Source organism: Canis aureus, chromosome 6 (assembly GCF_053574225.1).
Source record: "Canis aureus isolate CA01 chromosome 6, VMU_Caureus_v.1.0, whole genome shotgun sequence".
NCBI classification, from domain to species: domain Eukaryota; kingdom Metazoa; phylum Chordata; class Mammalia; order Carnivora; family Canidae; genus Canis; species Canis aureus.
The window spans coordinates 72,909,718-72,934,753 of NC_135616.1; the positions used below are offsets into that span (position 1 = coordinate 72,909,718).

The window sequence follows — 25,036 nt, forward strand, 5'->3', positions numbered from 1 at the left end:
TCCAATCTGAAGTTGGATAAGAGAGAATGGAGCAGGCTCGAAGTGGGGGCGAGAGGGAGGAAATGGAAATTATAGGAGAGTAGAGACAGGCGGGCACCCAGGCATGAATCAACGTAATACTTGCTACTTTAGTGTTTATTTGTTGTAAAAATAAGACACCAGATTTCTGGCACTTCCAGGAATAGACACCGCCACAATAGACAGTCTTGGTCCACATTGTTTTCTGCAGCCTGAGACTGGCTCCTCTTTTTGTCTGAGCTGGATCTTTACAAAGCCTCCTCCCCCGAGCACTCTTCCCTGGCTCCACAGGCTGGACGGATGACCCTGTCTGTCCCCTCAGAGCTCACGTCTGCGGCAGCACGCACCCTGCTCCAATGGGTGGAAATTGGCGTGGGTCAAGGTCCCCCCCAGCTGGTGATGAGCTCTCCGAGCGTGAACACGACGCCTCAGTGACCTCTATACTATCATACCACCTGGCGGAAAGCATGTTGCACAAAGGTCTGAAAAATCAAAGAGCAGAGTACAACCTACGAGAAGAGTTTTCTGGAGTGTCTGACTTTGACACTATTATTAGCGGAAGGAAGAGGACGTCCAGTGCATTAGTAAGGGGTTTACCATGGGCTGCCCCTACACACACGCAGAACCCAAAAGAATGTATGAAAACAATCATTTATTCTGGTTTGTGCTGCAGCTTCTAGTATCTTTAGACGGTGCAGAGAGTTGGGTGTCAGGGTTGGGCTAGGGAGGAAGGCAGTAGTTCATTCAACCTAGACTTTCTCTTCCTTCTCCTCTTTCCCATAACCCCTTCATCCTATATACTCTGTCCTTAGTTCTTTACATTCTTCTCTTCAGCCCCTGCCAAGGTTTGGCAAACATTCGGCTATATCTAGCTCCACCCTGAGTGGGGTGGGGGTGCAGGTGGGATAGTGACAAGGTGAGTAGATTTTCACCTGTTCCCCTCCTGACATGTTTGCCATGTGTCTCTGTGCTAAAAGAATCTATCACCTCCATTGCCTTGAGTCCCATTCCCAAATCCCATTCCCATTCCCAGCCTTGGTATGTGCCATGTTCCAGGAATAAGTAGGGTACAGGACAAAGCCTTTCACCCTGGGCTTCAGATTTTTGGCTGATGATCTCATCAGTTTCCATGTGACAGCCTGGTTCTGGTCCCCGGCACAGACTGTAGAACCTTCCTCTTCTGTGTCCTTCATTGTTTGCATGTATTTCTCTCTCCAGGGCGGGAGGAATCCATCACGTCTCTCCATGGTCACCAGCATATGACCTTGAAAGACAGTAGGGGTGGGAGGGGGGGTCACGTGCAATGCATGGATGGTCATGAGTATCACTAGTCTCATCCAAACTTTTATCAAGGCTACTTACAGAGTACCTGATGGTCCAATTTGATTTTAATTTCCGTTTTCTGTTTCTTCCTAAGCCTCCAGGGAATGAACAAATAACAAAAGAAATGGCCTACAAAGGAAAAAAATTATGAGGTGAGAATTTCACCAAGGAATTTAGTCCATATTATTCTGCTCTAGTATAAGGCCTTGGAACTGGCCTCGAACTGGGGTTTGGGGAATCTAGCGTTTGTTCCGACAGTATCTTTTTTTTTTTTTTTTTAAGATTTTGTTTATTTATTCATGAGAGACACAGAGAGAATGAGAGGCAGAGACACAGGCAGAGGGAGAAGCAGGCTCCATGCAGGGAGCCCGACGTGGTGGGACTCGATCCCAGGTCTCCAGGATCAAGCCCTGGGCTGAAGGCGGCGCTAAACCGCTGAGCCACCCGGGCTGCCTCCACAGTATCTTTATTAGCCAAGGAACCCGGACTATGTCTAAACCTTGAGGGCCTTCCTAGTGCCACATGTAAGGAAAGGATTGTATGAAACATGAAGGGTTAGGGTGCGTTTATTCCCCTTCGAAAGTCACGTGTCCACCTCCCGAGCTGCCCCTGCATTGGGCAGAGTTAGAATGCAGCAGGATTGCTCTTGGCCTCTCCTCGGGAGAGCAGGCCATCAGGGCTCCTGCACCGCCAAGAGCAAGCTGCGACTGCCCTCTAGTGACAGCATCCTGCCCAGACCTGGTGGCTCTGTCCACCCCACTGGCTGATGGTGGAAAACAGATCTTTCTTTTCCTTGGCAGGACTCTCTGACCAGCCGTTTCTCAAAAGACGCTTTGCCTCAAACTTACCCCTGATCTTGCTTTGGATGGTGATTTCTGCTCTTTCTATAATATTCTGAGAACTAACCTGTATTTTTCAGGTGTCTACTATGGGTGGGGGGGACTGCCAGGCATTGAGGTGACACCTGCCCTCTCCTCCCATCATGTCCCTCTGCGGCTCGGTCTCCCTTAGGAGGGGGACATCTCAGACCAGGCATCCCCAGGATGTCAGCCTTCTGGCAACATTCCAGGAATGATGACTGAGCCTCCTTCCCCCTCTTCCATGTAGGAAAGGACCCAGTGGTACCAAGGGCACTACCTACCAATCTCCTCTGTCCTCGTGGTGCCTGGCGCAGAGAAGGCATTCTGGGAGGATTTGCCTATTGAAGGATTTGTCTCCTGGACGAATAGTTGACCTTCAGAAGTGACTCTTGGATAGATCCTGAAATTCGGTAAATTATAGACATCTCTGAGAGCTACAGGGAAGAGGCCAAGAGTCACACACGAGAGCAGACTTGGGATTTGAATTGTGGGTGCTTGATTACTAGTGACGTGATCCTAGGCACGATTCTTAACATTTAGGAGCCTGTTTCCCCAACAAGAGGTTCATGAGAATTCAATGGGACGGAGTATGTGGAGGGCTTGGAAAATGATACGCATGCAGGAAGAGGACCTTTTGGGCGCGTGACTCAGTTTGGGATGCCGCAGGGACCAATAAAAGAGGAAGGCGTCTCCAGAGGGCACCGTGGAGGTGGCACACGGAGCCATGGGAAAGACAGTGTCTGCATCGATGGGCAAGTGTGCGTGTATGTGTGTGTACCCCTGTGAGCCAGGTGTCTGGGACAGAGGGTTTCCACATACAGTGAGGTCTCAGCTTCAGAGCCAAGAGTGTAGAGGGGACAGGTCCTCTTGGGGTAACTGTCTTTTCCAGGAAGACAGATGGTCCTGAGCACACTAGCACCCAGGGAAGTCCAATGTATGCACTAATTATGGCCTTCATCATAGGTGGGGATGCAGCGAAAGACAAAACCTGTCCTTAATAATGGGAGGGTGACAACCAGAACTCTTGGACAACTGGTGATGCTAGGACCTGGGAGCTAGACATCATTCCGGGGACATATCCACCCACTCGTGTCCCTGGGGAAAGCAGCAACAAGAAAATCCCTTTTCTTCCTCTCCTAGTTACCTACCTACCAAGGGCAGGCAAACCCCTTCTCTCCCCCCTGCCCAGCCCCCGCCCCCGTCCAGGCTCCTGTCGCTGCCAGCAGCATCGCCACCTAGATGCTCTCATCTGCTGTTGCTGGGGAGCTGGAACACGTAAATAATAGGACTGATGATAAGTAGAATTTAGCAGAAATGATTTGCTTCTGAGGAAGGAAAAATCGCTTGATGCAGACACCAGATCTCTTGTTTGACTGTTCTCAGCTCTGTGGTCCAAAGTTGACCTTGGGAGATGGATTGACAGAAACTTGTGGAGGGAGGGAAAGCAGGCACGGCGTCTCCAGGGCAAGGTCTGCGGGCTGAGAACCACGGCCTGGGCTCTGCGGGGGCATCAGGAACAGACCAGTTCGCTCCAGATCCAAGGCTAGGTCCTGCGCTTCCTGGGAGGTGAGTCCGCAGCAGGGGCCCAGAGCAGACTGACACTGACCCCCCCCCACCCCCCGTGATGGACCGTTTTTATCTCCACTTTCAGCGTTTCTCCCTCCCCCCAGTTGGTGGGAGGAAGCCTGGGCTTTCCAGAACCTTGGAGAAAGCAACCACCCCAAAGGATCACATAGAGGACGGAGGCCTTTGTTCTTGCGGTGGTGGTGAGGCCAGTGGACTCCGTGTCACTAGAAAATTATGATTGATCCTGGGTTCTAGAGGACCCGGATGAGCCTACTAAAAGGGTTGTGTTTGGGGGCCAGGCCTGCAAGATGGGGTGCGGGAGAAAGAAGGGCAAGATCTTTCTTTCATTCTTCTGGACTAGGGCATCGTAGATTCCAGGCACAGAAGAAAAGATCAGCGTTAAAGGCTGATGCCATTCCCTTTACAGCCTGGGAAGCTTTGGGAGTATCAGCCTTTGAAACCGAGCCAGGCCAGTTGTTTCAGACATTTCGCTGTAAGGTGAAGTTGGTCTAATCAAAACCCGTAACTCAGTTGAGAAAGGAAGGATTGGGGGTCCCCAGGGCTCAGTATCTGGAGAGGGTGGCAATGGGCAATGGGCGGGATGGCAGCAAATTGTCGCATCCCAAAGTACCCACAAGCGGTCATGGGGGCATCACAAGTGTGCAGAGGACCCCAGTGGGGAGTCCAGGAGCAACCAGCATTCTGAGATTGTCGTGCCACATGGGCTTGCACGGGCTCCCTCCTCTGCCTGGAGTGTCCTCTCATTTTCTGCTGAGGAGCTTACCAGGCATGCTTCCAGAGCAGCTCACCTTTGACCTCCTCTATGAAATCCTCCACACCAAAATAGCTCACTCTTCCCACATTATTTGGCAGCACCTTATTCGTTCTTCCATTATATTCAACATTTTTAATTACTGTGTTAATTTATTTCACTACATTTGGGGCCCTTAGAGTAGATGCTGTCTTTAAGTGCCTAGGCTATCACAGCTAGTAATTTATTAATTCATTCAATTAATATGAATTAGGATTCAGGACAGCAGGCTGAAAGATAGCATGGGGGTGAGATTCTGCAGGGGACATACCTGAGTGAGACTCCAAACCTGTGTTGGGGATGGAAACAAAGGCAAGAAAGTGCCCTTGTCCCAGAAGAATCGAGCCCTGGGCAGAGTGTTCATGTGGAGGCTCCAGCACAGGAACCCCAGGAAATGGGGTTCAGGGAGGAGCCTTGGTTGCGTGAATAGTCGGGGACTCAGTCTGAGAGCTTGGAACAGATCTCCAGCCCGGCAGAACTACGGTGACCGCCAGCAGGCTGGACTCGTTCAAGGGCAGATGGGAAACAGCCCTGAGGATCTGCAGAAATCCTTGGGGCAACTTCAGAGAAGGCTTTAGGCGTGGGGTGGGATTGACAGGGCCATTTGGGTTTTTACCCAGTGAGATTTCTAAGCTATGCTGATAAGTGAAGAAGCTGAAGAAATTAGGTCTAAAATCTAATTCTGAATGACTTCTTTTTCTCTTTGTACCCGGGGCATTGGCATCCCCATCGGCCTGACGGAAGACTTGGTGGTTGGAGAAGTGCACATCCTCCTGTTACGAGTTGAATTGTGTCACCCTCAAATTCCTATGTTGCAGTCCTAACCCCCAAGTGCCTCAGAGTGTGATCTTATTTGGAAGTAGGGTCCTTGTAGCTGTAATTAGTGAAGACGAAGTCATTAGGATGGGCTCTAATCCAGTATGACTGGTGCCCTTATAAAAATGTGAAATTTGGACACCGACTCATACACAGGGAGTGTACTATGTGAAGACGAAGAGAGAAGTTGGGGTGGTGCTTCTACAAGCCAACGGGCCCTAAGGACTGCTGGCAACTCAGCAGAAACTAAGAGAGAAACACGGAAGAGATTCTTCCTCAGAGCCTCCAGGAGGAGCCAACTCTACCAACACCTCGATTCGGGACTTCCAGCTTCCAGAGCTGGGGGTGGGAATCCCGTGCACCTGGGCGGGGTGCAGGGTGGCGGGAGGGAGCATTGGGGTTAGCCTGCCTCCCCTGCCCACAGGCTGGAACGAGAGCCACACAGAACACCCCAAGTCGGCCTTCGCTGCCCTCTCAGGATGTGGATTTGCTGACGGTGTGAAACCCTCCATCCCGTTCTCTGCACTTCCAGGCTGGAGCCGGAGCCCAGGGGTGCCCCCCGGGAGCTGTGTACGCAGCACGCTTTACATGTCAGAATTATCCGAGAAGTGAGTTGCTGCGGCCTCTTTTCCAAAGCACAATTCCCACGGCTGGTCCAGTTGACAGGTACTCTTGCAAGACGGGAAAGATCCATTTCTGCGCCTTTAACCACCTGGTTCCTGGGTCGGAAAGAGTGGCTTCAGTCACTACTTGGGAGAGCTACCTTGGTAATGCTGAGCACAGCCCTGAACAGGTTAGGGACCCTTCACGATACGGGTCTTCAATGCAGAATAACTTAGATGAGCACTCAGCTCATTCCCAATCGTCCGTCCCCTCCGTCAGATCCCTGGCTGCAGACATGGGTTTGAAGTGTCAGCAGAAAATGTGAATGTTGAGTAAATGAGTGTGAGTGTGTGTGTGTGTGTGTGTGTGTGTGAGAGAGAGAGAGAGAGAGAGAGAGAGAGAGAGAGATTGGATGGAAATAACTGACCACAAATCTTTGATAGCTGTCTAAACAAAATAGCCAGCATTTTCAGATTGCCTTGAACACTGTTGTGTTTCCAAATCGCTGCCAAAGAGATTTTGAACTTTTATTCAGAAAAACAGGAAATGAGAGGGTTGTAAACCCCAGGGAAGCAATCTGACATTTTGAGGCCAAAGACCGACTCCCTTTGATGCACTAACAAGGACCGTTAAGTATCCTGTGTTTTGGGTTAAACAGATCCCTCTTGCTGACCTAACATTCCCCCCAGAAATATGGAGTGACCCCGAGTGAGCGGGGCCAAGCCTGAGCTCTGGATTGGAAAGGCTCTAAGGCCCTGGACCAGTGCCCTCTGTTGGCCACTCTGGGCTCAGCCAGAGGCTGTTTCTGCAGTTAAATCGTACCTATTCCAACCATCAGTTAAAAACCAAACTCATGGAATCCAGGGTGTCCAGGTAGGATTATTCTCTTCCTGCTTCCACCTGTATTGTTTCCTAGCTCCCCCTTTCCCAGTTTCTTGTGGAGTGTGTGTGTGTGTGTGTGTGTGTGCGTGGCTTTCATAAAATAGAATAAAGAGATAGTTCTTATTAGTCTTAATTATTGTGAAATCCACGGACATTTTGCGAGCCTCGCTCTCTGCAGTGGAAAAGCTTATTTTTCATGTAGGTGCTCTAACCTGAGGGACGTAGTCCTTATTCCTTGGGACTGTGTCTCAGTTATGCTAAGACTTCAAGCCTTTTTGCATGATATTGTCAGGTGAGAGGCCGCCCCTCGCCCACGAGAGTATAGGGAGAAGAGATGCCCAGGTCGTGGGATGGGAACACTGCAGCTTGAAGTGTTTCTTCCCATGGAGCAGGGCCAAGGGGAGGCAGGCAGAGCAAGGAGATTCCTGGGTCCCATTTAAAGAGCACTTGTATGACGTGGGAGGCAATCCTAAGAGAAAAGTGGAGAAATGTCTTGTCCCATCCTCCAGGTCTGTGGTCAACTACTGGGAAGATTGCATTAGGGGACCAGATGCAACCTGCTTGGTCTTCTAGCCACCGTGGGGCATCAGGGAGGGTCTTTAAAGACCTTCTGTTGGACCTGGACCCCATTTTCACATATCTGGCTTGAGCCAACTCCTTTGTGTATCAGTAGAGCTACTTGTGTGGGGGGATGGTCTCTCTGCAGAGCTGTTTATATTTAGAATATTTAGATCTAGGTTTATCCAAAAACCAAGTCTTTCCACTATAGTCTCTCCAACTGTCTCTTCAAAAATTAAATGAACCGTGCAGTGATGGAGGAGAACAGCCGTTAGGAAGGCGGACTCTCATGTCAGACTGGTGGGTGGCAGTCCCTGCTGTGTCTCTCACTCCCTGTATGACCTGGGAAAGCCACATAACCACACTCTGCCTCAGTCTTCTTATTTATAGCCTGGGAGGATTGATGGTGCTCACCATAGAGGGTTGTTGTGAGGGACAAGTGAGTTAATGCACAAAAGCACTTAGAACAATTCCAGGCACGCGTGAGCGCTCTCTAGTTTCTTCCCACCACCACCCTCACTCTATGACAAACACGTAAAGGGTTGAAAATAAGTCCCCAGTAACCACTACTGCATTTGTATGTGATTTCGAATGTTCTCATGAGTGAAAAAGGAGACGCTCGGGTGGGATGTCTGTTGGCACAAGTGTTCACCAACATAAAGCTTACCTGTCATCTTAGGGACGGGGACGACTTCTACCTGAGGCACGCGCAGGGCCATGTGAGGAGTTCTGGTCAATAAAATGTGAACGGATATGATTTCCGTCACCACTTTGGGGCTGAGACAGTTAAAAGCTCAACTAGGATTCTTCACTTTTTCTTCCCTTGTCACAGCAGCTATGAAGGTCAAATGTCATAGAAGATGCAGCTACAAGATGGGGGCGGGGGGCACTGATTAGCCTGGGCCCTCCAGTGACTGTGTGGAGCACAGCCCCACTAACCCTTTTTCCATACTCAGCATGACCCAGAAATGAACTTCTGTGGTGCGAAGCCCCTGAAATTCAGAGTTATAACCATAGCACGGCCGAGTCCAGCAGTTCTCGGCCTGGTCCGCTTACTTGGGGGCTCTAAGTACAGATTCTCAGGTTCCATACCACACACAGTGAGTCAGAGACGGAGGGTAGGGCTAGCAATCTGGGCTTCTAACAGCTCCCTGGGTGGTTCTGACACAGGTCAGGTCTGAGAGCCACTGCTCTAACCTCTCCTGAATGCTTTCTCAGGGTCCCCTATACACAGGGACTTTGCCCCCATAGGTGGCCATGGGTGGTGCTTTGGGATGATCCATTCTGCTTGGCCCCTTTCCATTGGTAGAGATATTTAAGCACCAGCTACCTCAGAGTGGTTAGCATCGAACATGTCAAGGCCTAGGGTATTTACCTGAGGTCAACAAACCACCTGGAAATGGGTTCTCTGTTGCTTTAAGAAGGTGAGTACCTTCTTTTCAGGTTCTTTTCAGGTGTGTCTGAAAGTGCTGGGTTTATTGTACTCTCACACTCTGCTTTACCCCAAGCTGATGACCCCTAGTTCACCAAGGAGGAGTATAGAGCTCTGAGTGGTCGTTTGTCCACAGCCTGGAGCTGTATAGCTCTGCACCACATGCAGCCCTGGCGCTGTGCGTCACCCAAGCAGATTCTCAGTAAATGGTGGTAGAGAAAAATGAAGACCTAAAGACGTCGGCTGCCCTAATACACTGTTTAGTTGTCTGAGCTCAGCCGGATGTCAGTCCCGGTGTCCATTGCTGGGTCTGGCTGGGCCCCACCAGCATCAAGGTGGCGCCCAGGCAAAGGGGAGACCCGAGAGGGACAAAGCAAAGGGCTGGGGTGTAGGATCTGATCCGGGTCCCAGAGAAATGAGAGCCTGTGGTCAGCAGAGGGCAGTGTTGCTTCAACAACCGCATAGCTCACTTGGGTTGAAGCCCCAATTGCTCCCATCCGCGTTGACAATACTGATGGAAATGACAGAGGCCAGAGGGTCTGGTTCATTTGAAGAACAGAAGCGGCAAAAGGGAGATGGACACCTACATGCCCACCATCTGTATTAGACAATTAGCATTTCCTCTATAATTCGTTGAAATGCTCCGTGCCAAAAGGTCTTATTAAAATGTTAGTGGAAGCTCCCCCATCTCAGCCCTCCGGCTAGCAGGTGCTCACCTGTGGGCACCAGTCCCAGGGCAACCAGTGCTGTGTGGAGGCCGCAGGCATCATTAACGGTCTCAGGCATCACGTTCTCGCTGCTCAGAGGTGTGTCCCCAACCAGCTCCGTTCCTCACACGCTGTCCTTCCTTCCCTGTCTTCCCACCCCCCTCTTTCTCCCTCTTCCCTGGTACTCTGTCCTTTACTCCTGTATCTAAGCATGGGTCTAAATGGGGGGCTGATGGCTTAGCAGGGCCAGGTACCGGGCACCAGGGGGTAGGTGTGAAAGACACAATCTATCCCTTAAGAATTCATAGTCTTGGGGCGCCTGGGGGGCTCAATCAGTTAAGCGTCTGTCTTCGGCTCAGGTCACAGAGCCCCACGTTGGGCTCCCTGCCTGGCGGGGAGCCCGCTTCTCCGTCTCCCTCTCTGCTGCTCTCCCTACTTGTGCTGTCTCTCTCTCTCTCAAATAAATAAATAAATAAATACCATCTTAAATAAAAATAAAATAAAAAGAATTTATAGTCTTGGAAAGACAAATCCACTGAAGCAGGACTTAGAGGAGAAAGGCAGGAAAACATCTAAATCATATTCTCCAAGCCGTAGGATGAATGCACATTTGAGCCTCTGACTCAAACTTTAGCAAGAGGCTCTGAAGTTTTTTAGGACTTCTTCCTCATGAACTTTCTAGAATGCATCTCATCCGTGTCTGCAAACACGCTGCAAGGTTTTCCAAGAGCCCATTCCTATGCCCAGGAGAAAAAGGGGCAGGTTCCTTAATCTGGTGGTGAGAGGGCAGCTCAGCTCATCCAAGAGGTCCCAGGTAACCCTCCCCCTGGTATTGTTAGAACTCATTCTTGCGCCCACTGGAACCATTGGGTCAGGCCCCCTATAACCACCCCAGCCAGGAACAGGTCTTAACCAGGTTTCAAGTCAGCCTGGCTCCACATCCTGGTGTACCCTTCTTAGAAGGTCGCTGTTTCCTACTATGGTGCTGCCAGAGGGACCCAGGGTGCCCCACTGGGACCTGGGTGCTGGGAGGGGAGAGGCCCCATCAGCAGCCATGGCTACACTGGCCTTGGGAGATTAATGAGCCATTCTGAATAACGAATGTGGCTACAGCCAACTGTTGGCAATTAGTTAGAGCAAAGCCCTGCTGTGCTCTGGATCTGTCAGCTGGGACCTCCGAAGGATCAAAACAGCAGGAAGAGCTAGTCAGAAAGGAAGGAAGAGTTGAAACTTACTTCCCCTGTCCTAGAGCACTCTGGGTCTGTAATGATCCGGAATTAGGCCTTCCATAACTATATGAATCCGTTACCTCTTTGATTTGAAGGACATACAAAGCAGTGAGGTGCCTTAAGGAGTCATCTTGTCTACCTTCCAGCCTCTGCTTGGGACCACACAGCAACGCTTCTCAAAGTTTACTCTGGGTAGAGTTCACCTGAACCTGGGAACCTCACTTCCAGGTGATTGCCAACACTTCTGATTTAGGGACTACACATTGAGTGGCAAGACCCATAGCCAGAGGTTGGGAGGGAGGTGAGGGGTGGGAGAGAAAGAGAGAGCGAGTACATTTATTTCATTAAGTTGAGACCTTAGTGTTCATACTTCATTCGTCATCTATATGTTCATCCATCCAACAGGGTCTACTCTGTGCAGGCAGCTGGACTCACATGCGTTGATAGGGAGATGGGTAAAAATAGCCTGGAGTAACCAGAGAGATGCACTGGGGTTAGGAATGGGACACTCAAAAAAAATAAAAAATAAAAAAAATAAATTAAAAAAAAGGAATGGGACACTCTGGGAGGCAGGGTGGGTACTGGACTGAATCACACCAGAGTGAGCAGCTGTGGGCTCTGGGAGCCCATCCTCCTACTCCCTTCCGCGGATGTCCTTCTAAAGCAGCAGTGACAGCAGCCAAGGGCCAAGACAGGCAGTGGGGAGAGACGAGTAATGCTCACATCATCTTCTCTTTAAGAAAGAAAATGCATCTTAAAAGCAGTGGGAGCTAATTTGCTCTTCCATAATCAATCACCCAGTACAGAAAACAAAAACACTGCAGCAATCCTGGAACAGCTGAGAGGGGATGCGAGGCTGGCAGGCAAGGGGGGGGAGGCCTGCAGAGAGGATCGTTTTCTCCTTATGGGTTTAAAAGAAAATGAATCTTAAAGACATATGGCATGTGTGTGCGTATGCGTGGCTGTGTGCGTGTGTGTGTTGGGGGGTCATGTCTGAAGTGGTGCCAATCTTTTCCTGGTTCCCAAGCAGCCTCCCCCCTGCCCCGTGGTCCTGCTTCTTTTTGGATGTATGTGTGGCAGCAGGAACTTGCAGCTGGAAAGGGTCCCCGGCAGCATGGAGCTTCCTCATTTTATTTTATATTTTATTTTATTTTATTTTATTTTATTTTATTTTATTTTATTTTATTTTATTTTATTTTATTTTATTTATGAGTGAGCAGTTGAGAGAGCAGGAGCAGAGGGAGAGGAAGCAGCTCAGGGAACATGAGGCAGCCACTTAACCCAATGGAGCCACCCGGGTGGCCCTGGAGGCTCCTCTTTAGAGTTTTCTCTCTTTAAGCTCATCCCTGGATCGCTTCTGTTCCCCTTCTGGAATCTTCCCTTCTCTGTACAGTGGGGAGATTCACTCTCCTTCCCTGTTCACATTGCTGGAAAAGTGAGGTGTTACTAAAACTGACATAACATAAACTGCCAGAGGAGCTGGTGGTCTGGCTATTTCCATCTGGGTCTTGGGTTTGGGGTGAGGAGGAGAGGAGGACAGCCCAAGTTGGTCTCAGGCAGTAGTTCTGGAAGGAATAGCTTCTCAGAAATGCCATGTGGCACCTGCACCGTCTCTAACTGCCCCTGTCTCACCATTCAGAGATGTGTCCCCAACCAACTCCCTTCCCCGCTTTCTTTCCCTGTCTTTTTTTCCTCTGTCTCTCCCTTTACCCTCGTACCCTCTCCTTTACCCCTGTATCTAGCATGACCATATTTTTCTTTTTTTCTTTTTTTTCATATTTTTCAAATTAAAAATTGGAATTCAGCCTGACAATGGGTCAGAGTGTTTGAAATCTGGATGTTTACAGGCATTCTAGAATGTAGGATCACTCTAAATACCCTTCTTTATGCTTCCTCCTTTGCCCCACTGCTGCTCTGGGCTATAACTACATGGTCATAAGACAACCAGTTGGGGTCAACATGATGCCAAATATCCAGATGTTTAGAAATGTCCAGATGGTAGATTTAATCTTGCAGTTTTGTTTATTCTGGGTGCTTAGTGCCCTGTGGACACAACTCAACAAAAACAAAATAGATGAATAAATAAAGATGACCTCTATAGCGTAAGCAGTGAGCTGTTTAGCATCTTGTCTTCAAAACAACTGGTGGATAGACTGGGAGTTTTTTCTTCCTGCTGACATTGTTTTGGTGTTATGCTGTGTAGACTTCACATAAGCTGTCTCTCCCATGTTCTCTGGGGACCCTCCCAGGAAAGAGACTCTTCTAATGAAAGATCAGCCTGAGAAAGAAAAGCATGGCTTGGTTTTCTGGAGCCATGGGGTCTGTGTAATAGTGAGTGGAGTCCATCATCCAAAACCCTATTACATCATCCATCCACCTATCCATCCATCCATCCATCCATCCATCCATCCATCCATTTATCCAACCACCATCCATCCCCCTATCACTTCATTTATCCACCTGCTTCCTTCTCCTCCCTATTTCTCTTCTTCCCTTCTTTTTTTTTACTTTCTCTCTTCTTCCCTTTCTCCTTCCTGCCTGCCTTCCTTATTTTCCACTTTTAAAACTTATATTCCTTCTATTTTCCCTGCACTGAGCTAGCTACTAGTCTTTGCCTGCTATCACTGAACTTATTGGGTGAGGCATGTGTGCACACAGCTGTTACAATGATGTTGTAGAACATATAGGTTGCATTTCTCCCCTAGACCCATCCCTGGACATTCCCACCTTCTCTTGGTTTTAAGTTTCTTCCCTCTTCAAGGTGGGGGCATTAGTTCCAGGAGTTCAAAGAATTGTAGAGAAGGGCTGCTCCTTTGTAGTAGCTAGGTCTCCTTCCAGACAAGATGGATGGCTGGAAAAAGGAGCAATTTGTATATAAGAATTTGAATGGTATCTTTTTATTTCTTCTCTCTCTGGAGCTCTTAATTCATGTTTCTTCACAGAATAACTGCTCTCCAGTCATGGGGAGCAGCAAACCTCTGATGAGACGGAGGACATTTCTTCCCTAAGAAAGTCCTGCTCTAGCATCATCACCCCCTAGTGGGAGCAGATGGACAGGGAAGCACAGCCATTCATTTATTTCAATTCTGGCTGGTGTCTGCCCTGGTGGGAGAGTGTAACCAAGAAGACAGAAGGCTCATGGCTTTTGGAGCTTAATTAAACATATTTACAAAACCCAGTCCCTGTTAGCTAGTGAGGCACAATGAGACAGAGACTGGTATTGTGTTGTAAGATTAATAAAGCAATTAAATAAAGACTGCAGCGGCTTGGCAACCCCATTGGGGCAGGAGGCAATTTTGACAGCTGCTCTTTTCTGATGATTGCCACAAATTTTAGAAGAAAAGACAGCCTGGTCTTCCCCCATTCCATGAGAGAATACCCCAGGCTGTTGTCTTGTCTAATGGCTCACATGGCAAGTCAAGTTGTTTTCCGAGCCTGTAGGTCAGATGTCATATTTGGCCAACTGGGAAAAAAAGAAAACAAAAGCTATTTCTTTCCCTCTAATCCTTTAAAAAATATCAAAACCCACCACTGTGAGACCATTTATTTCTTGCTGCAATGTACCATTTGGGGGGGGAGCAGGGGAATTCTGGGAGTCCCAGCAGGACACTGAAGAGGGGCTCCTGTGGGTGGAGGCCCCACCTCCAGCTGGTCTGTCTCCTATCCTTTTTTCTCAGTGTTAGCATATGCGCCTTCAGATCTCTACTTCTTTAAAAGTCAAATCACTGTTTGGATTTTTACAAGTGTTATACTAGGTTCAAATGAAGGCACCCTCCTCCTCACCATTGCCTGGGGCATAATTAGTAAAAACAGACCCTTTTGCTAAGTGCAATGAAGACCTTTCTTCTGTGAAGCAACACATACCCTTATTCAGGGAATGGCAGTGAGAGTGGAGCCCCACACAGCTCTCTTTCTTCAAGATCTGCAGGCATCTCTTTCCTCGGCCCAAAGGCTTTCTGCTTAAAAGTGTAATGAGACTATGGCCAAAGAGGTCCCCACTTGATGGGATATGTCAGTCAGGAGCCCCTGCCTTCAGTGATATCCAAAAGCATGAAAGAAAGAGTGGCAGGGGCTTCCTACCCTGGCCCCGGTGTGGGAGCCCTGTGTGCTCTGGGGGGGTCCTGGGGTCACACCAGCTACCTTGGCTTCCTGCCCATGGCTGTTAGAAGTGCTCCAGAGGATCAGGAGTTTGGAAAATGTTGATGGGACTGGGCAAGTCAGAAAAGATTCTGAGTGTTTTAGTTCTCTCATTTGCAAAAAAACCAAAAAACAAAACAAAAAAAAAAACTGAGGAGGGATAGTAATTATTATAACAATAAAAAATCAATTATAATAAAATAATTATAATAAAGTCAATTCTGTCCCTTTATAAAATTGGCGAAGAAGCAAGGCGAACAATGGGCTTGGAGACTTCTAGATAAATGTGAATATTTGTACTTAGCTGGTAGTCCCTCCATTCCTTTCTGTCACAAAATAGGGAATGAATGAATGAGACTGACCTGGGACATACCAATTACGATCTTGCCCAGTTGTTTAAACTCTGAGAGCTTCATTTTAAGTGGGTGTGGTTTGAAATAAAAAATGTGGACTTTGGCATCATGATCAGACCTTCTTTTTTTTAAAATATTTTATTTATTTATTATGAGAGAGACAGAGAGAGAGAGAGGCAGAGACACAGGCAGAGGGAGAAGCAGGCTCCCTGCAGGGAGCCTGATGTGGGACTCGATCCCGGGACCTCGGAATCACGACCTGAGCCAAGGGCAGACGCTCAACCCAGGCATCCCATGATCAGACCTTCTTATTTACTCTTTAACTTTGGAAGGTGTGTTTGAGTCTCATTATTCTCATCTGTAGAATGGGAATGAGCATAATTCTTACCTTATAGGGTTATTGTAAAGATTCATTAACATCACTAATGTAAAGCTTACAGCTCAGTGTCTGCGACTGTGGTCATCATCATCATCATCATCATCATCACCATATATGATAACCTTAATTATTCTCATTAAAAATGAGATTATGTCTATTAGCATCCTGCACAGTGTCTGGCACGTAGCAGATGTTCAGTATATAAATAAAGGTCCTGTCTCCTCTCCTTCCTACATGAATGATCCAAACCATGCATTAAAACAAAACAAAACTGGCCCAACTGTGTTTCCTGTTTAATAGAAAGGCTGTTGTAACACAGAGTGAGTGGATAGAGCCAAAAAAGGTCCCATGCCTTTACAACTCTGGCCAACAGGGTCACAGCTTTCTCCAGGGGAAAGAAATGCCTTCAAGGAGCCAGCTGGGAAGAACAAGGAAAGAAGATCACAAGTCATGAGCACTGGGTGTTATACTATATGTTGGCAAATCAAACTCCAATAAAAAATATACGAAGAAGAAGAAGAAGAAGGAGGAGGAGGAGGAGGAGGAGGAGGAGGAGGAGGAGGAGGAGGAGGAGGAGAAGGAGAAGGAGAAGGAGAAGGAGAAGGAGAAGAAGAAGATCACAAACCCCAGGCAGCCCCAGGCTGACTGCTGCGGCCCGGACCCCCCTCACCCATCGCAAAAGCAGTGAGTGTCCTGCAGAGGTGTTCACATGCCTCCTACCATATCCTAAAATCTAGGTAGCACACCCCCCCGCCCCGGCACCCTTAAGTTAACATCTACAGTTTTCTCCCTAAACTGAAATCTTTTCAAGATATAATTTCAGGGTATTATATACACTGACTCTTTAAAGTGAAACCATTATCCCTTATTAAATGTATTCAGTGGAATCCAAATACCACAGTGATTTGATATCCACCATCATCCACTTAAAAAGCACACGAGCAAACTGTTTCTTTAACATCAGGAAATTTTATTTCATTCTCTTTCTTAAACTCATCTTTCCCTTCTATGTCTCACAGAGTTTTATTCTAATGTGGTGTGTTTTTATGCTTGATAGTCCTTGGTGGTTGCCCAATATTATGTATGAAATAATATTATATGTGTAATGTGATGTAAATACTAAAAGGATTTTTTTTAATTTAAATTTTGGTTAGTTAACATATAGGGCATTATTGGTTTCTGGAGTAGAATTTAGCGATTCATCACTTACATACAGCAGCCAGTGTTCATCACAATAAGTACCCCACTTCATACCCATCCCCCACCTAGCCCATCCCCCACCCACCTCACTCCATCAACCCTGTAGTTTGCTGTCTATCGTTAAGAGTCTCTTATGGCTTGTTTCCCCTTTTTCCTTTTTTTTTTTTCTTTTTCTCCTTCCCATATGTTAATCTGTTTTCTTTCTTAAATTCCACATATGAGTGAAATCATATGGTATTTGTCTTTCTCCAACTAACTTATTTCTCTCAGCATCATATACTCTCCAGTACGTCATTGCAAATGGCAAGATTTCATACTTTTGATGGCTGAATAATATTCCATTACACACACACACACACACACACACACACATACACCATGTCTTCCTTACTCATTCGTCAGTCAATGGACATTAGGGCCTTCTCCATAGTTTGGCTATCGTTGATAGTGCTGCTACAAACATTGGGTTGCATGTACCCCTTCAAATCTGTATTTTTAATCCTTTGGGTAAATACCTATTAGTACAATTGCTGGATCATAGAGTAGCTCTAACTTTTTGAGGAACCTCCAAACTGTTCTCCAGAATGGCCACACAAGTTTGCATTCCCTCCAACAGTTCAGGAGGGCTCCCCTTTCTCCACATTCTCACCAACATCTGCAGTTTCCTGGGTTGTTAATTTTAGCCATTCTGACAGGCGTGAGGTGGTACCTCATCATGGTTGCGATTTGTATTTCCCTGGTGATGAGTGATGTGGAGCATCTTTTCATGTGTCTGTTTGCCACCTGGATGTCTTCTTCGGAAAAGTATCTGTTCATGTCTTCTGTCCATTTCTTAACTGGATTATCTGGTTTTGGGGGGGTTGAGTTTGTTAAGTTCTTTGTAGATTTTTTTTTCTTTGTAGATTTTGGATACTAGCCTTTTATCACATATGCTCTTTGCAAATATGTTCTCCCATTCCATAGGCTGCCTTTCGGTTTTGTTGATTGTTTCCTTTACTCTGCAGAAACTTTTTATCTTGATAAAGTTCCAGTAGTTCATTTTTGCTGTTGTTTCTCTTGCCTCCAGCGACGTGTCTAGTAAGAAGTTGCTACGGCCAGGGTCAAAGAGGTTGCTGCCTGTGTTCTCTAGGATTTTGATGGTTTCCTTTCTCACATTTAGGTCTTATATCCATTTTGAGTTTATTTTGTGTATGGTGTAAGAAAGTGGTCCAGTTTCATTCTTCTGCATGTGGCTGTCCAGTTTTCCCAACATCATTTGTCCAAGAGACTGTCTTTTTCCCAGTGGATATTCTTTCCTGTTTTGTCAAAGATGAGTTGACCATATGGTTGTGGGTCTATTACTCAGTCTTCTATACTGTTCCATTGATCTATGTGTCTGTTTTTGTGCCAAGATCATACTTTCTTGTTGACTAAAGCTTTGTAATATAGCTTGAAATCTGGAATCGTGATGCCTCCAGGTTTGTTTTTCTTTTTCAGAATTGCTTTGCTATTTTTGTGGCTCTTTTGTGGTCTTTTGTGGCTCCATACAAATTTTAGGATTGTTTGTTCTAGCTCTGTGAAAAATTCTGGTGGTGTGGTGATAGAGATTGCATTAAATGTATAGATTGCTTTAGGTAGAATAGACATTTTAACAATATTTGTTCTTGCAATCCATGAGCATCGAATGTTTTTTCCATTTCTTTGTGTCTTCTTCAGTTTCTTTCATGGGTGTTCTATAGTTATCAGAGTGCAGATCTTTTACTTCTTTGTTTAGGTTTACTCCTAAATATCTTATGATTTTTGGTTTAATTATAAACGAGTTTGATTCTTTGTTTTCTCATTCAGCTGCTTCATTATTGGTGTAGAGAAATGCAGTAGATTTCTACATGTTGATTTTTATATCCTACAGCTTTGCTGAATTCATGTATTAGTTCTAGCAATATTTTGGTGGAGTCTTTTGGGTTTACTCTATGTAGGAGTATTATATTGTCTGCAAATAGTGAAAGTTTGACTTCTTCCTTGTTGATTTGGATGCCTTTTATTTCTTTTTGTTATCTGATTGCTGAGGCTAAGACTTCTAGTATTATATTAAATAGTAATGATGAGAGTGGATATCCTTGTCTTGTTCCTGAGAGTAGGGAAAAAGCTCTCAGTTTTTCCCCATTGAGGATGACATTAGCTGTGAGTCTTTTGCATATGGCTTTTATGATGTTGAGGTATGTTTCATCTGTCCCTACTTAATTGAAGGTTTTTATCAAGAAAGGATGCTATATTTTGTCAAAAGCCTTTTCTGCATCTATTGACAGGATCATATGGTTCTTATCCTTTCTTTTATTAATGTGGTGTATTACACTGAATGGTTTGTTAATATTGAACCACTCCTGCAGCCCAGAAATAAATCTCACTTGATCATGGTGAATGATTCTTTTAATGTGCTGTTAAATTCAATATACTATTATTTTATTGAGAATTTTTGCATCAGTGTCCATCAAGGATATCAGCCTGTAATTCTCCTTTTTTAGTAGGGTCTTTTTCCGGTTTTGGAATCAAGGTAATGCTGGCTTCGTAGAATGAGTTTGGAAGTTTTCCTTCCATTTCTGTTTTTTGGAACAGTTTGAGAATGGGTATTAATTCTTCTTTAAATGTCTATATCCCAGAAAAAAAATTAAATATATTTTTAACTATGGTAAAAAAAACACACACACATAACAAAATTTACCATCTTAACTATTTCTTTTTTTTTTTTCAGTTGGCACCATACCCAATGTAGGGCTTGAACTCACCACCCTGAGATCAAGAGTTGCATACTCTACTGAATGAGTTAGCCAGATGTCCTTCCATCTTAACAAGTTCTAAGCATATAATTCAGTAATGTAGGTGCACACACAGTGTTGTGTAATATGAGAAATGTTAATCTTAAAATATTTCTACAAGGTTCAAATGTTAATATTACTTCTTGACTGAGTGATCATCATAAGTGTACAAATAATCAAAATAACATAAATATAACATTTCAAAATACTAAATTAAATAGAAAAAATGTATCAGGACTACATTTCTTAATGAAATTAATATGATTCTCCCAATTAGATAAAAACTATCACCTATTATAGAGTAAGGAAGGGCACAACATCGCTTCTATTCTTTTTGGAAACTTATTTGTTTCGTTTTCATAGATGTGAACAGTGCTTACCTGAACAAATTGGTAGGAATAGAAGATGTCTATTGTGATAACTTTACTGATTATTTGAACTCTTTGGGTTCAGTGCCCCAGATTGCTTTCTCAATTTCTGGAGTATCCAAAAAGCCTTTTGCAAAAAATGTATTCAATGACTACTTTTTAAAGATTTTATTTATTTGAGAGACAGAGAGAGCATGATAAAGAGAGAAAAAGGGGATTGCTGGGTGGCTCAGAGGTTTAGTACTTGCCTTCGGCCCAGGGCATGATTCTGGAGTCCTGGGATCGAGTCCCACATCGGGCTCCCTGAATGGAGCCTGCTTCTCTCTCTACCTGTGTCTCTGCCTCTCTCTCTCTCTCTCTCTGTGTCTCATGAATAAATAAATAAAATCTTAAAAAAAAAAAGAAAGAGAGAAAAAGCATAAGCAGGGAGGTGGGGCAGAGGGAGAGGGAGAAGCAGACTCCCTGTTGAGTATGGAGTCCAACCATCTAGGACTCAATTCCAGGGCCCTGGGATCATGACCTGAGTCAAAGGCAGATGGTTAACCCACTGAGCCATCCAGGCACCCTATTCAATGACTATTAATTACATTTTTTAAATGTTTTTCACCTTGTCTAATCCAAGTTATGAAGAAAGGGCTGGAAAATTAAAATAGTATTAATTTCAATCCACTTACCCAATGAGGTTTTTTTTAAATGAAGTGTTTTTATTTTATTACATGCTTAAGTATCTTTTTGTCAAATCTCAGAACTCAGATTTAGCTAATTCAATTTATGGAAAATACCTGTGCATAATCTATTTAGCAAAGCCAGTCTTCCTTGTCAAACCAGTTGCAAATCAGACTTAACTTCTCTAAGAAAAAGTCTGACTTAAATTTTTAATTTAGATCAACATTACAGTGTATTTTGACGAATATTATGAAAACCACCATTAAGAAGGATTACTTCTAATCTTGTAAAAAAGATTACTAGAAGCAGTCAAGATTAAAATCATGAAAGATATAATTAATCAATTTTATGACGAGTTATAAAAGCAAGAATAAATCTATGTTTCTCATCACTTAGTTTGCCATAATTCAATGTTATGTGCAGCCCAAATTGTAAGCCACTTATGAAACAAAAAACATGATAAAAGCTATGTTATTTTTAAGTAAATGTGCATGCATATGTCTACTAAACCTTGGAGTTGGCTTTGGGAATAATTAAATAAGAACCTTGTATGAAAACACAGAACTGACTCCTTTAATTTCATTAAACAGCGAGATAAGCTCTCCAACACGTTTATGAAAAGAGAAAGGTATATATTGCTGACAATAAATGTGTCTAGCAGCTAGTATTTAGTTTTCCTTTTTGATTAATAGGCGATGTAGGAGGAAAAAAATTTTAAAAATTTTATGAGATAAAATAGTCACAGGATTGATTGTAATTGGAATACATATCTCGTTATTTGATAAAATAGATTTTAACTACCTATTGAATAATGCATATTGCATTCAAAAGTAATCACATAAAATTTTTATCGGTGGGTTTTATCCGGTACAACTTGTCAAATTTAGTAATCTCCGAAAACGTTTTCAGTTGTGTTTAAAAGAATTAGCAAACCAACCCTGGTTTGACTGTTCAAAGATTTTTTTTTTTTTTTTGGTTCCTTATAGGGTTGCATATTGAGCATAGCTGAAAGGGGTTGCTTATGTCTAACATGGGGGTGGAAGGAGCACTTTTAGTCTTTATTATTCCTTAAAGTGCTATCTTTTCTTTCTTCTCCCCAGACCCTGTCAAAAGCAATGCATTCTTTGACAGGACTTGAGGAACGCAGACATGACATCCTTACCAGAACAGGCCCACTGCCCGTACTCTGTAACATATTAAAGAGCACTTCTATGGATGCCTGTTAACTAAGCTTGCGGCTTTCCCCTAACTAAAAAAAGGGGTAAAACAGGGAAGGAATGGAAGTCCCAAAGTGGACTAATTGTACCTTAAGTCATCAATAGGGAGACTCACCCTAAAATAACATTTTCTAAAAATTTTAAAGGATTTTATTTATTTATTTGAGAGAGAGTGAGTGAGCGTGTGTGCATGTGTGAGTGGGGAGGGGGCAAAGGGAGAGGGAGAAACAGGCTCCCCACTGAGCAGAGAGCCTGAGTGGGGCTCGATTCCAAGACCCTGAGATCATGACCTGAGCCAAAAGCAGTTACCTAATGGACTTAGCCACTCAGGTGTCCCCCAAATAATATTTTTAATTGTCCTTCTTGTTTGGTGCCCTGAAGGATTCTATACCCTAGGAGAGTACACCATGGTGAGGTTGGGAATGAGGGAGGGAAGCGCCTGTCTTTTGTAGCATGGGACAAGGGCAGTTAAGAAGGGGGCAAAGCGAGAAAAGGAAACTCCTACGACACCAGGAAGTAGCATGAGTGGGATCTGAGAATCTGCACTTGAGAAAATTAACCACACCTGCAACCCCCGCAGAAAGTCCTGTTGTATGGAATGTTTTTGTCCACCATCTATACACCACACACACACACACACACACACACACACACACACACACTCACACTCAAAATGTACTCCCATTCTCATACACCTTCACACTCACTCTTGCACTCATGCACACATATACACTCAGAAACTCACGTACTACACATACACCCTCACACACCTCCTCACACTTACATACACTCACAAAATCTCACATGTTGGAACATACACTGGCATTCACACACACTCATGCTCACTTGCACACTCATGTACTCACTTCCATACACACCTACAGTCACTACAGTCACACACATTGCAGAGGCTGGTGGAAAGCGAAGAGATGTTTTTGATTCGCTTGGGTCTGTCAGTACAGCTTCATGCTCCAGTTCTAAGACCACTGCTTTAGGACGGTAGCTGTAGCTTCCCTTACTTGGGCTACAACTCTTGCTTCCTTTTTAGGAGACTGGGGGGGGGGGATTTTTTTTTTCATGGAAATATTCAGCTCTTTGCTCTTCTGGGATGATAATGGTGCTGGGTCCTAGCAAGTGCAAGCTAATTCCCCAGCTGCCCACTGCTGTGCCAGCAAAGTGCTGCCTGCCCTGGGAATCAGCAGTGATTCTCCCTGAGGCAGCCAGGGAGACTTGTCCTAATAGCATAAGAGCCTAGGAATGTACTTAATTAATTGTCGGTTCTGGCATCAGTTACTAGCAGGCAGCAAACAGGAATCATTATTAAAGTGCCCGGACGCACTTGTCCCCTGTGTGTGCCTGCTTGCCCGGAGAAAGGCAGCATGGTAGCCTGATGAGATCAGTCACCTAAAGATACAGTTCCAGGCGTTCCCCAGTTGTGTTATGTGACCTCATGTAAATAAAAGACCCTTCTGGGCCTCCCATCAATGTCTGCAATGTGTGTGAAAGCAAGTACGTGTGAGTGTGTATGTATGTGAGTGTATGAGTGTGTGCAGGTGTACGTGAGTGTGGACGCATGGTGCATGTAGGCATGAGCATGTTTTAGTTGTGGGTGTGAGGTTGTGTGAGAGAGTTCAAGTGTATGACATGACTGCATGTGTGTGAGGGTGTGAGTATATATGTGTTTGAGGACAAGAGTATTTTTAAGCATGAAGGTGTGTGAGTGTGTGGTGAGTATGTGTGCACATGTGTGTACATGTGGATGGTGGAGAAAGAGAGGGTGAGGCAAAAGGGAATCTTTAAGGGAATGTGGAAAGCATCTCAGTGTCTCCCAGGGATGGGTGGGGACACATGAGATTATGCTTCTTCCTTCAACAGACACTGATTTGGTACATATGGCACGTGGTTGCTGCTGGGCTAAGTGTTGGAGGTGAAGGGCAAACAAGACAAACATGGTCCTTGCCCACATGAAGCCTACAGTCTTGGATTCAGATTGGAACACAGGCTTTAGCAACTGAGTGTGAGAGTTACGACGGGGGCTGGGAGCACCAAGGAGGAGTACCCCGTCACGAGAGGCAGTGCCCCATCTGTCGTTGGGGCCTTGTTTTTTTAAAAAAGATTTTATTTATTCATGAGAGACACAGAGAGAGAGGCAGAGACATAGGCAGAGGAAGAAGCAGGCTTCCTTCAGGGAGCTTGACACGGAACTCGATCCCAGGACCCCAGGATCCTGACCCTAGCTGAAGGCAGACGCTCAACCACTGAGCCACCAGGGGGCCCCACTATTTTATTCTTTAATTACATGTTGAAGTGATAACATTTTGGATAGACTAATTTAAATAAAATACATTGTTAATGATAAGATCACCCATTTCTTTCCACTTTTTTCCAATGTGGCTGCTAGAAAACTTAAGATGGCACAAGTGGCTTGTATTCTTCTGCCATTTTTCTATTGGCTGGCACTGCCTGAAGCAACAAAAGCCATCCAAGCAGAGGCTCAGAGGTGGGTGACAGTTGAGGTGTCTGGGGACAGGAATTGCCAAGCTCAGGGTTTGAGGGAGGGCTGGCGAGAGCTGAGGCTGGAGAGGTCACAGGGCAGCGGCATGAAAGGCCCACAGAGCCCTTTCAAAGCATCATTGATGCAACAGGAAGGATTGTAAGCAGGGACAGGCCTTGAGCAGATTGATGTGCATTAGAAGTCCTCCTCTGGCTTCCTTGTGGAACGTGGAATGAAAAGTGGACGCAAAACCAAAGCTGGGAAGGCAGAAAATTCTAGCAGTGGTCCAGGCAACAGAAGACAGTGGCCGGGCTGGGGAGTTCTTGGTGTGTTGTGAGAGAAGTGGACCACCGATTGGAGTACATTTATTAGAGACACACAGGAGTTGTTTCAGCAAGGAATCCCGCAAGAACCAGTCTCCAGAGTTGGCTTCTGACGGTCATGGGATCCTCAAACCACAGACTGATGGGGCAGGAAGGGAGCGTGGAGGTTACCTGGGTGTTCTTCTTCAGGGGTTCTGATTGATGGGGCCATTTAATCCCAAACCCCCCAAACCAGATGAGATAGGTGCTTTGCTTCCTGGGCTCCAGAGAGGGGAGATTTTCTTCCCCACAGAGGCTTGTTA

At 45.5% G+C, this 25,036-nt stretch overlaps 2 long non-coding RNA genes across 5 annotated transcripts in view; one reads left to right on the plus strand and one right to left on the minus strand.

Annotated features, from left to right (window-relative positions):
* Nucleotides 1-653: 653 nt before the first annotated feature.
* Nucleotides 654-9,701, minus strand: LOC144316394 (uncharacterized). Of its 2 annotated transcripts, XR_013382317.1 has the most exons (5): nucleotides 9,586-9,701; nucleotides 5,983-6,113; nucleotides 2,483-2,601; nucleotides 1,381-1,470; nucleotides 654-1,282 (listed from the first exon to the last, which is right to left on the minus strand). It is a non-coding gene; the product is annotated as an uncharacterized LOC144316394 (long non-coding RNA). The 2 variants fall into 2 exon arrangements; XR_013382318.1 differs by lacking the exon at nucleotides 5,983-6,113 and having other exon boundaries at nucleotides 9,586-9,697.
* LOC144316395 (uncharacterized) overlaps nucleotides 3,253-25,036 on the plus strand; it is a 40,441-nt gene continuing 18,657 nt past the window's right edge. Inside the window, exons 1-2 of one of the 3 annotated variants that reach the window (XR_013382322.1) lie at nucleotides 3,253-6,870; nucleotides 16,048-16,358. This is a non-coding gene — a long non-coding RNA (uncharacterized LOC144316395). Of the gene's footprint in view, nucleotides 6,871-15,903; nucleotides 16,359-25,036 lie in introns of those variants that run through there. The other 2 variants (XR_013382320.1, XR_013382321.1) reach the window with 2 other exon arrangements.